This window comes from Polyodon spathula, chromosome 12 (genome assembly GCF_017654505.1).
Source record: "Polyodon spathula isolate WHYD16114869_AA chromosome 12, ASM1765450v1, whole genome shotgun sequence".
Classification (NCBI taxonomy): Eukaryota; Metazoa; Chordata; class Actinopteri; order Acipenseriformes; family Polyodontidae; genus Polyodon; species Polyodon spathula.
The window spans coordinates 6810239-6825358 of record NC_054545.1 but is presented as its reverse complement, the minus strand read 5'-3'; positions in this window follow the sequence as shown (position 1 = coordinate 6825358).

The window sequence follows — 15120 nt, the reverse complement described above, 5'->3', positions numbered from 1 at the left end:
TTCTGCATTATTGCAAAATACATTGACATTTATCAAGAAATGGATTCATGCTGGGTGACAGTTGTCAGATCATGGACGGTTCTCAGTATTGAAATGACCCTACCGAAGACAACCCAAAGCCCTAACCTACAGTGAATTTTGGCAGGTCTGTAGCACTGCATTACAACTTCCAGTAGAGTTTTCTTAAGTACCGTATTCCTTTTAATTTAAGGCACCATCCAAATTTCCCACCCTCAATTTGAGGAAAAAATAAAACATAAAATAAATATGCATTTACATTGATGAAAAATGTTCGAATTATGAACTGCATCTCCCCTTGCTCACACTAGTACCATGCACTTGTGGGCTGATCCAGTGTTAAAGGAGCAGGAGCACATTTAAGCTTTCATATACTTCTCTGGATAAAACGCTTTTACCCATTCTGTAAGGTTGAGTGAATGTTTCAAATAGAACCTGGGATACTTTAAGTAATGTTTGGTTATAATCTTTGGTAATCTTGCAATTGGAAAAAAAGAGAACTGGTATGTAATGACAATTAAATCTATTTTAGTTGTGGAAATAGAGAAGAGGAATGTAATGATAATTCAATCTCTATTTTAGTTGTGGAAATACCAATTTTAAAACATTAAAATCTAAAGCATGTTTTGAAAAATTGCCCACAGATAACTTATGAATATTTTCATTTATATCCTATATGGTTTTGTTTATAGTTTGAAGATTCTGAAACTGGCTATTATTTACCTGAGTTTGGTCACTCATGTAACAAGGTGTTTGTTTGACATATTATTATTATTATTATTATTATTATTATTATTATTATTATTATTTAATAGTGGTTGGAGTTTATTTGAAAGTTTGAAGTAAATGGGTTTTCTGTTTTTGCTTTGTTATTCAAATAATGGTTTCTCCTTCCTTGTATGTTCCATGAGCCCACATTGTTGTTTTGGTCACAATGGGTAGAATGCCTGTCTGAACGCTTCCTTCTGTTGCTTTGAAACCCCTACCACTAATTGAATGGGCTCCTTACTTGCCTGTCACCTCTGAACACACCTTTGATTTCTGTGCAGGTAATTTAAAAGAACCTGGAGTTAGACGTTTGGAGAGCCATCTTGTATAGGTAAACCCTGTAAGCAGGAATGAAGCAGGAAAAGGAAATTGCTTATAAGTGTTGCATTCGTTCTACTGTTCAAATGAGAAATGAACCAACTTCTAGCTTAATACCTCGATTAGAAGGCATATTGAGATGAGAAAGGTTTCCCAGTCTGGAAAGGGCCTTCTCAGGACACCCTGTTTGGATTTGAATTATGTGTTATACAAATGCACTGCTTTAGCTCTGCATAGCTCCTGCTCCCATTTAAAGAGGAGACCTTTTAAGTGTGCACACTTCTATTCTTTTATTGTGTTTTATTTATTTTCTCATTGATAGCTTAGAAGGGCCAGCATTGTACTGTTGTTGCATTGAGATCATTTTATAGAAAAATACTAAAAACTGCTATGTCTAAATAAGTATTGATGGACTGTCTTACTAACTGCTATTTGATTACTGCTGGTCAGTTATCCTTTTTTAAATAAATAAATAGCCCTTGGTTAATGAGGCGGTACACTCATACTGACTGACATCTTTAAATAAGTGATACTTTCATTTTATAAAACATTTTCATGTAATAAAAGAAAGGATGTTAAAGCAATTCCACAGACACTACCTTAGCATGACTGCATCTTAACCCAAACACACAGTCTGAACCCGTAATGGAAATCACCATGTATTATTAACGAGAAAAAAAGACACTACATGATATAAAGGAGCAACCAATCAAGTCCATATAATAGAGAATTCATATCCGCTCAACCATGTACAATATGTTTAAGGTATTAGACTTTTCAAGAATCCTTTATATAGTATCATTAAGTCAAATCTTTATTTTTTTCAGTGATATTCAATTGTCCTGTACTGGATCAAACAGATGCCATTTCAAGTTGACCATAAATCGATAATGGACGTCTAGCGTGAATATTATTTCAGCAGGGTGAAGTGAGTATCTCCATGTAGCATACAAGGACACCTTAGACACTTGCTGTACTGGCAACAAATCTGCTGTGCTAACAGCACTGGTTATGTGTCATCCTGGATACAAAATGACATCTTCCTTACTGTGAGTGTTGGCATCAGTTGCTGAAAGTCTTTAATAATGCATAACAGATAAACAAGAACTTGTAATTTATTGATACGGTATACAGTACACATGTTAGCAAAAGAAAAGTATCAACATTGATCTGCAGTACTAGGCATCTGAGTAAAAGGTTGAGTTAGTTATTGTTTGTTAAGATCATTGGGGGAGTCTGAACTCACTTTTAAGTGCCATGGACTTGACATGTTACTTAACCTTTTTTCGTGAATCCTGAAAATGTATCTTGAAAAAGAGCGTATGTGCAAACAAAATGAAAAAGGGAATCCATGGGTTACGAGTAACGTACAGGCTGCGTGTGAACTGGCTGGTGTACACCTCATGGAATATTTTAACTGACTAACTGCAGCTTTTTTTCTCAATCTTTAGTATGGTATACAAGTTACCACTGCAGCAGCCTGCCCCTTGGTTGAGGTGCATTGACAGAGCTGTGTCTCTGGTCACATTATTTTAGGCTGAACCAGTGGAATTGTCTCACACTTTTAATTAACAGAAAAATTCACAAACATACAGTAGTAAACCACTGTCCTCATATCTACAGTACTCACAACACATTAATGCACACATGCAATGTGTAAACAGTAAAAAAAGTTTTACAATGAGCATTTTGCTTACAAAAAACAATGATAAGTGGCATATTTGTTCAAACAGAATATAACATCTGTTGCTACTGAAATTTGAGCATGTGATGACTCTAGCAAGGCTGGATCCATCAGCTTGACCACTGTGAGAAATCTGCAGATTTATTTTCCTATCATTCTGTATGGCCTGAATGTGTTCTAAAAACCAAGAGAAGAAGCAGCTGACTGACCGCTTTGCCATAGGCATCCCCACAGAGTTCTTAATTCTCATTCCTTATTCCTTCAACATTCATGTTTGTTCAGAGAAAGGCACATCATTCTCTATTCTCCCAGGTCAGAGAGGGAACAATTAAGTGTGGAGGGCAAGGAAAACGTGCAGTGGGTGTCGGACAGTTGATGAATGTGCGGGCAGGCTGCAAGTGACAATATGCAGACAAGCGAGATCATTTGCAAATGGATTCACAGAGACAGAAAGAGAGACAAAGTCAGGGGCAGGAGAAGAAAATTTTAACCATTTAGTGTCCGCAAAGGAGAGGAGGAAAGGAGAAATATGCATAAGACTGTTCTCCCTGAAATACTGGAAAGTCACTCAGTGTACAATTCTGAAAGCCCAAGGCAAGTCATTAAAAAAATACACACATAATTTAGCAATAGAAAAATAGAGACATAGGGTTGTGCACTGAAAGATCAATACTATAATTATTCTGGATTGATACAATTAATAATTTCTTAGCAAAGCATTTGGCCTCCGCTTTTCTTTTTGTTAAACTGAATTTGAAGGTACATAAACACATTTCTGTCTAATAACTACTGACATAAAAAACAGACTATAGAGTGGGGATGTCATTGTAACCAATGCTTCCATCCTTGGCTAGTACTATATATAGCCTACAAGGTAATTTCTCTAAATCGTTTTGCCACAATGGCCCAAAGTAACTCTTTATAATCATGCATTTTGTGCCCTTTTATCTTCAATGCACAATCTGGCAATGGCTAAGAATGTAATGCCATTTTCATGATACAGTACAGGCAACCCACAAGGCAACCCATGGCTGCCCATCAGAATTTGATGTGGCTATTATACCTCAGAAACACCTCAACACTGTATGAACTACAAAACCTTCACCCAGCACAGAGAGACGATACAACTGTCCTGCTCTCTGCCATTCTGTAAGGCAAAACTATTTTTAAAGGTACGTGACTGCATTCAGAAAATGTCAGGTGAATTACATCTCGAAAACTTGTCCTCCTATAAAAGTGTAGACACAAGACACCATCGAGCGCTGATGTCTTTGTCACGTGATCTCTAAATAATTGACCTCTGGTATTGAAGGCGTTTCTTAAACACTGTCCTCACAATTTAATTTAGAGATCTGACACGTTATAAATCATTTTATTTAACTTAATGTCATTTACAAAGTTTGCATCTGATTTCAGAAATGCTTGCACATTTTTTTTTTATATGTTGTTTAATCCTAGGTTTTATTACACTTCGGAAAGTTTCCTAAAAAAAAAAAAAAGTCAAGATCATTTGGCAGATATATAACAATCCATATCATATTTAAACATGGAACACGCATTATTAGCAGTTTATTACCAGTACAGTATTACGTACCTATATATATATATATATATATATATATATATATATATATATATATATATATATATATATTATTATTATTATTATATTATTACTGTATATATCTTTTTTGTTACAGACTGGCTAGCAGCTTCACTACCAAAACAGTACGATTACATTATTTTTTTCTGGTACAGAATTTATTTGAATAAAGGCATGTTTATGGATAAGCTAAATGAAAGTGTTTTTTCTTAAAATATACGTTTAATCTGCAAGGTTTATGACAGGTTTCGGTGTATGGTTATGAGCTCTCTGCTCTCCTACAGGTTTTAGAAAGACAGCATGGATTTACAGAAGCATGGAACTTAAGACAGTAGTCCCGTGGTACATTCATGCTTTGCCGTGTTCTATATCAATTATGAATAACATCAAATTATGAACTCACAGAGCTCACTGTTTGTTTCTGTATACTTCGAGTGAAAGAGTTATTAAGCAAAACATCAATAATTTATCAATATATTTTCTTATAGATATATAACTAATATATATATATATATATATATATATATATATATATATATATATATATATATATATATATATATCTATAGTGTATCTGAGTCAGAAATTAATAAAGTTGAAATCAAATTGAAATAACACAAACTAATATGACATTTAATTTATATAAATAATTACTGATCTAAAACTCTCCAGAGACCCAGCCTGGAGGAACTCAAGCTTCTAATGCTCTTAAAATTGTCTGCCATCTTTTATTTATGGAATTTTATACTCTTTGTTACCTCAAAATCCCTGGAAACTGCTTCATTGTATCTGCTTGAGACTTAGATAATAGAATTGTAATGTGTGGAATGGATACTGAAGTAAGAACTTCTCCAGTGTGGGGTGCTGCCTCGGATTTTATTTAATAATAGAAATGTAATCTCTTCCTTATATAAAACAAATGATTTTTTTCTGTGTTTCTGGATCAATATTTGAAAAAAAAACCCCAACAAAATGAAGAAATACTGTTTTTTGTTTGTCTGTTTTTGTTTAAAGGTTTTCTCATAAAAAAAAAAAAAATAAATAAAAAAACCTGGTGGTCTATACTTTTTTCTTGAAATGTTTTTTCTACCTACAGCTATGGCCAAAGGTTTAGCATCACCAAAATTTTAGAATTGAGACATAATTAATATAAATAAAATAAAATAAAGAAAAAACGATATGAACACAACTTAGATCTTTTATTTAACATCATGCAATCAAAGAACCTACAAAATGATATCGCAAAGCCCAGAAGCCATAATATAAGTACATAGTATGTCATGTTAGATTCTGAAACGTCAATTTTTTTCAATTTTAGATGTATATGGAAAACTACGAAGCGGTATGTAGTTCAATATGTTAACGTAACATTATTCAGCAGGTTTCATTCTACGGAAGCGTATTTCTGCCATGTAGAGCAAAATAAAATTCAACTTTATGAAGCAAAATTTGTTAATTCTATAGGCATGGTACTGACATGTTTTGTAGTTAAAGAACACATTCACAGTTTCATAATTTTACACAAATTTTACACACATTTACTAGTAGAAGGAGTTTGTCAAACTATTGCTTCTGTAAAAGTCTGTAAACTGTGTTTAGTAAAAACAGGCCTGACCATGACCATTTGACACAAATATTTTTTGTCCCGGACATCCTTATTATATATATATATATATATATATATATATATATATATATATATATATATATATATATATATATATATATATATGGGTACATTTTTCTGGAATTCTGGAATTATTCACAAGTCATTCATTGAACTACAGATGTAATGTAAACAATATGATGCTTTAATTTTAGAATGAATATAACAAATGTGTGTGCAGTAAAATATTATTGGGGATATTTTTCATTATCCTAAATTACTGACACAAAGTATATTTTAATGATCCACGCACTACACTGTCCTAATGCTGATCACTTCCCATTGTATTACTTTATTTGTATAGTATTTAGTGACTGTAATTAGATTTACTGCTCTTTAGAATAAAACCATCTCCATCCTCATCATTATCATGAGTTCATGTCATTATCCAGCTAACCAAGGAAGGGCATTACCTCTCAGATAGGTGTTTGATTGACATCTGCGAGGAAACATTCATAGAAGGACAAGCCATCGAAACACAAATAAAAGGGGTGTGGTTTCACTACACTAAGAGGGTTAAATAAAAATTCTGACCGTGCTGCTTATCTGGAGTTCCTTTTGTTTTAGATGTGGGTTTAATAAAATAATAAAAACATTCACAAACTCTCTGTATCCTCCACATTTTTGCATTTTAAATAAATAAGTCTTTTTGGAATTAGACAGCTTTCCGTTCACCAGGTTTTTTTTATTTCAAATACTGGGACTCTGACTGTAATACAACAATAAAAAAAGCAGAATAAAGGAAGCAGAATAAACTTAGCGGATAAGAGCATGCTTTACAGCCCAAGCCTTGCTCACAGAAATAGACATCTGAAGTAGTTATTCCTTGAAAACAGTGTCTACTTGTACTAGCAAATCTGTGGTCTTTGTTCTTTGGAACCTAGCAGTCTTTATCACTTCACCTGAGCACTGATTACAGACACAGAATTGCTTGTCGCCCTTGGGTGCTGAGAAACATCACTGTTTACGAGACCAGTCAATGTATGCAATCAAAACATCATAGACATTTAGGTCACATAAACTGAAGTAAATGTATGGTGACACCATCTTCCTTCCATTAGTTATCAACAAAAAGTGGATTCCTTCAAATAATGTCTGAAGACTGCTACATGAAGAGCCAGCCCTTTCTGAAATATTTAGATTCGAGATGATTTTGTTTCTTTTAAAGTGGAAGTTTCTGATATTATTAACACCTACAAGAACAGTAATTATTTACAGTAATTCAGATAACATTTCTTTTTAGAATATAGCAAGGGGGCATTTTAAAGTATTCTATGTGTGTGAATGAATATCTTACTGGCACTGAACTAGTACATGTCATGTTAAGTTAGCAAAGTCTTGTAATTTAGTGTTGTAATTACAAGACATAGAATGGCATATAACTGAAGTTTCATGTGTCAAGTTATCAAGAAGTATTTATCTTGTTAGACCAAGAACTGGTTAACTCTCATTACAATCATTGTCTGTTAGAGCCTTCAAACATGTAATATAATGTATGTGCCTTAACTGTTATGTCACGTAATATTGCAATGATAGCAAGGTTTAGGTTATCCTTCTAGCAAATTACATAACCTCTCAGCAATATACAGGGATATATTTAATGAAGTATAGGATTTGAAAAAAAAAAAAAAAGAAACTAATTCACAAAGCTTTATATACCAGAATGGATTTTAGTTCTTTTAATTGATCAGAATCAGCTAATTAACTACAGTGTTATCAATTATTTTATTTTTAGATTTTTATATAATTTAAAAATACCTATAATGCCAATTGTGTAGTTGTCTTCCAATAAAGTGGCATGCAATAGTACAAGGACATTTTTAAATTAACCACTTCAGTTTTCGAGTAAGTGGATTTGCATATTGTAATCATCTGCTTATTAAATATTTTGCGCCTCAAACATGCCTAAGAAAAGTAACTATACTATAATACCTAATGAAATTTTCCTATGATTTATCCCTGTAACCCCGTATCAATGTTGGTTTGTCTCTTGGGGTGATTCTAATTTATTTTATTGAACTAACAAAACCAATAAAAGAGTACTTTACAGAAGCCTTCAGGTCTACCCAGGTACCCTTTTTCAGGTTTTATGGCAACAAGATTTTTCAAAACAGCACCACTGAAGATGTATTGGGTTGCACACTAAGCCCACAATACCACAGAGGATGTATTGGGTTGCACCCTAAGCCCACAATACCACAGAGCTGTGAAAGGGTTGATGCAATTCAGTGCCTCTTGGAGAGAAGTGGGTCATTTAGTTTTAGTGTCTCGTTGGTATCACAGTCACCCCATACATTACAATTTGGGTGAGATCTGCCACCAAGCTCTGTCCTGGACATCATTTCCTCCTGAGTCTCATTTAAACAGACCCTAAATTGTGCTGAATTGTGTTAATGGGGGATTAAGTAAAGACTAACAAACTCATTTCACATTTAACATGCGCAGCATTACCCAGTGACACTTCAGCACCAAGCAGCAGTTTACAGATTATTTGCTGGGGTCATGTATAACAATTTTCTTTTAGTTTTTCTTTTTTTTTCATTTCTTTTTTTTTTTTTCTTTTTTTTGCAAAGCTTTACATTTAGTTGGCAACAGAAAAATAGATCACACCCACGTCTGCAGTGATTTAAGCTGTACCGTGCCTACACTTTAGTAATGTTGAGCTACTGGCTGTTGCAGTACTTGTGATTATACTATACACAGATAGAGTTTTGTAATGCTTCTGTAAAGGTAAAACTGATGAGAGATCTGCCAGTTAGTATTTTTTGCAATAATAAATAATAACAAAAACATACCAGAAGATGGCAGCAATATGCCACCCAGTAATAATAATTTGCTCGTTTTAAATTTTTAATTTGGTAAGGGTTTAGTTTAAAAGGCAAGGCAAATTATTATTACTAATTATTTAAAATGTGAATAATTTAGAAATGTTTAACTTGTGATAGTGATGGTAGCAATTGATGTGTTTGAACTAATGAAGGGTTTCATGGTGTTTACATTTGATTTTGAAGTGAAAGGTTTAATGCAATACTTTTCAGTTGAATTAAAAACAAATATAAGTCTTTTATTTCATTTATGATGGAGGTGAACAAAGAAGCATTGACTAACAACACAGGCCTAAGAACCGTTCAAAATTAGTTTTTTTTTTTTTGTTTTTTTTTTACTCAGTGAACAAAACTGATAAAAAGTCAGCCAGTATAAAGAATGCAACTGAAAAGACAAAAATCTAATTGAGACTCTTGAAAAAGTGAATAATTTATTTCACACTGAAGTAATTTTAACACTGGCCATGTTAAAGCAGAAGCAAATCATAAAAATGGCTAATAGTGGAGTTGAAATGATATTTGATGGCACAACAAAAACATGTCTTGTTTATTACTCATATACATGTATCATTGTCATTAATATCACAGATATATTATAGTTTTGTAATATTATTTTGTCAATAACTGTTTTCAGTGTGTCAGTGAGGCTCCAAGCTGCATAGAAATATACTACTAGTATATTAAAATGAATAGTAAGTATTGATCTCCATTTAATAGATTTGTTTTCTTGCTCAAGGCAAATCAGATTAAATGATGGAAAACAAAAAAGATTCATTAATGAAATACATTTTCATTATCATGGCAGGATGCTGTCTAAAGATAACCTCAGTTTACTGAGAATAAATTAATGGTTTACCATTATAGTCCTAAACACCATTTAGCTCTTATCTTACAAAATGTAATTTTTTAAACAAATAGTAATGGAAGAAAGTGCTTTATTTAAACTGCTACAATTATTTTTCCTATAAAAAAAAATATTCAGGAGAGAATATAGAACGAAATAGTATGAGAATTATAAAGTGAACTGCTTGGTTTGGATGAATTAAAACAATTGAATTGTGTGCAAAGGGCACTTGCTGTAATGCCCCTTCCAAAAAACGCTTTGCTTATAAACAACTAACAAACCTGTTTATTAGCAGCTTTCAAATAACTACAAAGACAATTGGTAGCAAGTAGACACTTGGGACATACAGTAATAAAACAAATCCAACTAAAACAGCATATCAGTATGTGTTGTTAACCTTTCTGCCAAGGCTACCATAGTCAAAGCTGAATTAAGCAGTCATCTACGGTACTAACTCATTCAAGGTTTGCTCAGGCTGCCTCTGTTTATCACTGGTATTATTCGTTGGTAAAACAGGTGACTGGTTAGTTCAGGTGACTGGTAAAATGCTCTATATTTCAAATATCACTTTGTATATTGTAAATGGTACCAGTTTGATATTGGTTTTACCTGTAAAGAAACTATTGCCATTTCAAAATATACTCCTAAGGCCAGGCTAGGATGTTTGAGGATATTGGAAGAGTGTCATTTGGTCCTATGCTGCCCTGCTAGAGAAAGCTGGGGACCCTAGAAGCAGGGAACATAGACTCATACCACTTATAGCTAGACCAGAGCTTATACCCAGGTCCTGCTAGATACATACTGTACAACACTGAGAGATTGAGCAGATAAGGAATGATGACAGAATGAAGGATTATGTGAACAAGCTAGACTTGGTGATGCAGAATAAGAATGGGAATGCAGTAGCGGATAGAATAGGTTACTAGCAGCAGAGGGAGCCGATAGGCTCAAAAGAGACTGAATTAGAACAATGAGGATATGGTAGACCTAGTCCCAAGAAGCAATATGGGGAATCTTTAAGGGAGGTTGATACAGGGAAAACAAATAGATATGATAAGGAAGGACTTAAACTGGTAAACTGCTGATTGTGCTTTGTAGTGAAAATACCAGTTAAACTGACAGCTTCCAAAAGGGAATCCATTATTCATAGTCATATGCAGCAGCATAAGGGTTTTAAATAGATATGGATGGAAGATCCAGGTAGACAGTCGTACAGCTGTATTTGTCTTTAGTTCTCTCTTGCAAGATTAAATAAACACTGGTCAACGTGATTGGTCCTGTTGCAACTGACTAACAATTTATCAATAAATAATTGTATTTGAAATATGTAAAGGATAGGTTAATCAGATGTAGCATGCCTGCAAATACTGTATATTATTTAATAGAAAATACACACGTTTTAGGCAAAAAAAACAGACTTTGTTATTACCATTACTAATGCATCGTTCTCAAATATGCAGACTGTTGATGATTCACACTTAAGCTCTTCTAAGTTTAGACAAGAGTGAAGCTAAATCAAGTATATGGTTGTTATTGTAGAGAAAGGTTACTGTTCTATATTCCATCCAGATAGCAACAGTGTACAATGGATTTTAAATTGAAATAATGACAGCACCTTTTGAATAAAATAATTCACACTGGCAGAAACATTAAAGGTCACTTCTTATATGCACTATGCAAGCCTCCAGCAATGCTGAATTAAGTTATCATAGATTAAGTGTTAACAAATTTGCACCTAATGAGGACATTCTACTCAAGTACTAATCATTTCTGTCATAAAAACGTATTCAGTTACTTTTGGTTATTACTGTCATTTCACCAGAACTGCACTACTCTGACATTATGCATTTTCATACAGAGCATTAAAAAGCATTGAGAAATAAAATATAGTTCACAAGCATTGCTCTAGTGGTGATGTGACTCCTTTGTGGCAGCTAAAGAAAGCTGATGGTTTGCACCTTGCTAGATTTGTGAATTTAAACTATAAATAAACAGAATTTTATTATATATAAAATAAATACATGAATTGTAAACCTAAAATGAAGACTACAAACTAAACTACAATTTAACAAAACTGCCAAACTAATTGGGAATAAAAACCCATAACTATCATAGACATGAACTATAAACAAATGTTCCATTAAGTGTGGGTGCGAGAGTGTAGCGTTGAATGAAGTCAATTGCCCTTTGTGAAGAATTAAATGGGTACAGCCTTCTGCCTACTCTCTTTACCAATATCAAACACTGACACTTACCCATTTTAACATACCTTTAAACATAGCTTTCCCACTGGTAAATTATAAATCCATTATGATTATAAAATCATAACTACTGTAAGTATTTCTAATAGTACATATTTTAGAAGTGTATACAGAAAAAACAACATCATTTATTTGCAAATAAAACAGAAATACTATTAATTAGCACAACTTCTGTGCGCATTAATTGTGAAAAGAACACATTACAAAAACAAGCAAAAAGTTTAATACACAGGAAAGTATGTAGATGGCAGTGTTATATACACTAGAATCCACTTGAAATAACTGTATTTTTCTACATAAAGATGGGCAGATGTGCAGTCATTCTCTTTTGCAAATATTGTACAGTAAACATGAAACAACACTGATGCAAAGGGTCAGCGTTCCTTTGGGACCTCATAACACTCACATTGAAATACAAGGGTCTGAAATACAGACAATTTATGGACAGTGAATCTAATATTGCTCATTGTAAAGCCCACCGATCTGCGGCCAAAGATGCCACTAGTAATCACTTATAGATCGATACAGCACATAGGTACTAATGCCTAGCATGCACCTGGTCTTGGGTTAGTAGCAGGTGCACTAATATTTCACCCTACATGCTTTGGAATGGCTGAGTTATCTGAAGAATGCCTAAGGGTTATGTCAGCATGAAGGGAATGATAACCTATTGGTCAAATCCCCCTGTAATAAGCATTGTGGAGAACTTCCCATCATCTCTCTGCATCACAAGCCCTCTGACTTACCAATGAGCTTTGCAGGTGCACCCAACCGAGAAAAAAACACCCAGTATTGCCATTATCACATGTTTTCTTGTTACAGTATAAATACAACCGCAAATGTACAATTTCATAACAGAGACCTTTTGTGTTTGTTTGTTATTGTGAAGTCTGATGTCAGAATCTAAAAAAAAACCCTGTTTCATGGTAAACAGAACACTAAAAAATATCCTATTTTAAAGCAAGTGCCAAGACAACATTTATTTTAGAGTTTTTTTTTTTTTTTTTTAGCCAGAGACATTTATTTTAGAGTTTTTTTTTTTTAACTAGCCAAAGACATTTAAGAACAATAATGCTACTCCTTCTTTCTGAAACTGTTTCTTGTTCATTTAATATTGTTACAATTGTCTCAGAAAATGTAATTGTACACTTAATAACATAGTACAGAACACTTAATTTTTGCCATGCTGTTTATACACCATTTCAACAATACTGAACCCTTTTTAAAAAAAAAAAAAAGACATTTCTGTACATTTACTCTTATGGAATGTTAAGTAAATTTTATAGACGTAAAGACTAGGGACATGCTAAAGGACATATGATAGTGATATATATATATATATATAATATAATATATATATATATATATAAGATATATTATATATATATTAATATATATATATATATATATGTCTCTGTCTTTGGCAATATTAAACCTTCCTATTTTATGCCAAAATTGTGGCCCTCACTCCCCAGAGTAGTTAGAGCATGACTGCATTGTACTGCCAGGAATAGGTTTAGTCACACATCACTGCAATTTTTCTTTAAACAATTACATTTCTCACCATATTTGTTACCCAAATTCCACAAACAGAAAGACTAGATTGCCCACATGAGAGGTACCCAAGAGTGAATCACAAAAGAAATCATCGATCCTCTCAGCACCCACAACCAAGTTTATTTTTCATTTTGTGAACAGACCCCAACCCAGTGTGTTAGAGTATACTGCTGCTGGGATTAGAGTTTGTCATACAAGTGAAGCAGAGATAATCTTTATTATTTATTTACCCTTGTTTAAAAGCTGCGCTGTGTTGGCATACCTGTTTTTTCATTACAAAGTTATTGTAAAAGAGAAATTGCTCCAAATTACCGGAGATAAATGGGAATTAAAAGTTTTCAATTCCCCCAAGCTAACAACACAATGATTTGGAATTATACTTGGTTTTGTTGCTCAACACAATGGCTGTAAAAATAAATAAATTAATGAATAAATAAATAAATGAACAGCAACCAAGGGTAAAGTATTTCTGCCTGTACCTGGTCATTTTATTTCATTGAGGAAAAAGAAGTCCACAGGTGGCTGTGAAGTAGACATTTGTTGGTTTTGTTTTGGAGCATTCAAGAAACACTAATTACATAGAAATGCTTTTATTGCAAGAATTGAAAAAATGGAAAAGGTTTCACTTTGGTTCAATGTTTTCAAACTACCACAAAATATTTACACGGGCAACTACTAAAATATATTTCCCATAACAATTTAATAATGGCACCACATTGTCTGTAAGAGATACCTTTCAGTGTGGGTTTAAATATTAAGGTCTACAAACTATTCACTTGTGTGCCTTCTAATTTTATTTTTGTTTGCATTTTATTTGAGGGGTAAATAATGTCAAGCCTATTGAATATTTTACCAGATACACTTTCATAATGTTGTCTGATAAATAGAGGCCTACAGCAGGCAAGCTGCAAGGCTGTTCATAACATTGCAGTTGAAACATTAGACCACCGAGTGACACTGAGTGCTAAGTACAAATTCCCATCAATACGCTGCAGTTAAGTTCATGTACTTTTTGTGTAAAGTTATGGAACTTCCTTCCTGTGTTTTAATGTATTGGTTCCAGATTCTGTATAGTATGCTACACCAGGCTGACTTTAGAGTTTATACACCTTTGTACTTTTGGAATTTAAGCCAGAAAAGCCTGGTGCTTGATTTCGAGACCTGTATTTAAAATAATTACCCTCATGTGAGCAGTTACCTAAATATTCCAACAGAGGTCCCTGTTGCATTACATGCTGTGATTGTCTTTCATATTAACAGTATTATATTTAATTTCATTATTTGTTTTGCCCCATAGGATACCAGCCTTTGGTCTTAGACGTGCTCATAGGTGGTACCTGAAATATCCCCAACAGCATCATCATCATCCTCCTCCTCATAATAATAATAATAATAATAATAATAATAATAATAATAATAATAATAATAATAATAATAATAATAATAATAATAATAATAATAATTGCAGGCTGTGTGGTACAGTGGTTAACGAAAAGGTCTTGCAACTGGGAGGTCTCAGGTTCAAATCTTGGCTCACTCGCTGAGTGTGTGTGACCCTCAGCAAGTCAATTAACCT